The sequence below is a fragment of the Myiozetetes cayanensis genome, unplaced genomic scaffold (assembly GCF_022539395.1).
Source record: "Myiozetetes cayanensis isolate MyiCay16 unplaced genomic scaffold, myiCay2020 scf49, whole genome shotgun sequence".
Taxonomy (NCBI): Eukaryota; Metazoa; Chordata; class Aves; order Passeriformes; family Tyrannidae; genus Myiozetetes; species Myiozetetes cayanensis.
The window spans coordinates 380154-381874 of NW_026087731.1; positions in this window are offsets into that span (position 1 = coordinate 380154).

A 1721-nucleotide genomic window follows, 5' to 3' on the forward strand; every position below is an offset into this window, starting at 1 on the left:
TATATTACTATAGTGCTACCCTGAATGTAACAAGGCAGCCTGAAGCTTTGTGAGGATTAAAATGGAAACTTTTGCATAGATCAGTCTGATTTCTCTTATCAGGCCAACTTGGCAGTCAGAATAAATTCTTCTGAGTGTAAGTTTAGGATACAGGATATTTTATAGAATAAATATATTCATTTTTTCTATAATTTATTATTAATCAAAAGGTTCATGTAAGAGTCAGAGCACAATATTTCCAAGTCAAAGAGGGAATATTATTGCTCCACCTCTCAGGGCATCAGATTTCTGTAAATTCAACTGCACTGGAAGAGGGCAGGGCACTACAAATGAAACTCCTGGCCTGGTGAACTTGGCCTTTTAGACTCCTACAGTAGTGTGAGTTCCATGCAATTTAATATTCAGAAAAGATGTTTTCAGTATGGACCTTGAAAAAGTAAGCTCCTCTTGATATGTGTTTTGTGTGAAAGATGATATCTTGACACTTACAGAAAGGCAGAAGCTTAAATAGAAGTCATCTTTGTTATAATTCCTCTTTAAAATTATTGCATTTACTGATTGATTATTTAACCAGTATGATTTCTCAGAAGACAAGATATATCAGTGATACTGTGTAGAAAAATCACAACTTAAACTTGTCAGCTTGGAGGCTTATTTTTTTCCACAGGTAGGATACTTAAATCACGGGAGTAACGGAAGCTTCATCATCACAAATCTGTAAGATCCAGTTGGATCAAAGTCACATCTCATTCTGCGTGGTTGGGACAGGGATGATACCCCAGACCTTCTTCTTTTTCCTGTACCAGCAGTTACTGAGTATAATGACTAGGTTTAAAAAGAGGAAATGAGACTAACCAGAGGGTGGAGAACCCCTTTGATCTAAAGATTTATGGCCTAGGTTCTCTATTTCCCCACAGAAAACTTAGTGACCACAACATCAACAATTAGTGACTTAGCTTAATTAAAACCCTATACAAGTTCTTTCAAATTCCCCTGTCTTATCAGCTACAAGCTTCAGTGATGAGAATTTGAGAAAAAAAGTGGACAGGTACTCACCTACACACAGAACAGATATAAAACTTGCCTTGGGTCACAACTAAGTCATAAAAATAAGGATAAAATGCAAAAAACGGTGAGCAATAAAACACCCAAACATTTTCCCCACCTTCTGTCTCTGAAGCCTGGGAAACATAAATTAGGGCTGTAAGGAACGATTACCTAAGGGGAGCACAATCTACACTGACAGATGTAAAATTAAAACTATTTTATAGCACTGGTATGGCTTAGACTAATTTCTACATGGCTTTAAAAAAAATAACTTTCCCAAATCATAGAATGGTTTGTGTTGGAAGGGATTCTCAAGGTCATCAGGTTCAACCCTCCCTAAAAAACAGTAAAATGAGCATTCCAAATAAAATGAAAAAATATTCTGATTTTCTTAGGGAGCAGGAAATCTTTCTGACCATTTCCTTTGGGGAAAACACAAGGAGAAATGCCCTTTTCAGGATAAAATTAAAAATACATATTTCAACTGATGATTTATTTCTCCAAATGAGCTAATAGCAAGCAGGACCATCCATGATTTGTTTTTTTAATCTTTAGGTGAATTATGAGAGAGCCAATTGCCAGCTAAGCTGACTACCAGTTAAGCCATACAGCTGAGTTTTTTCCTTATCTGTTATAGGTTGCCTACTAGCCTATACAGCCTAGCACTGTGCTCA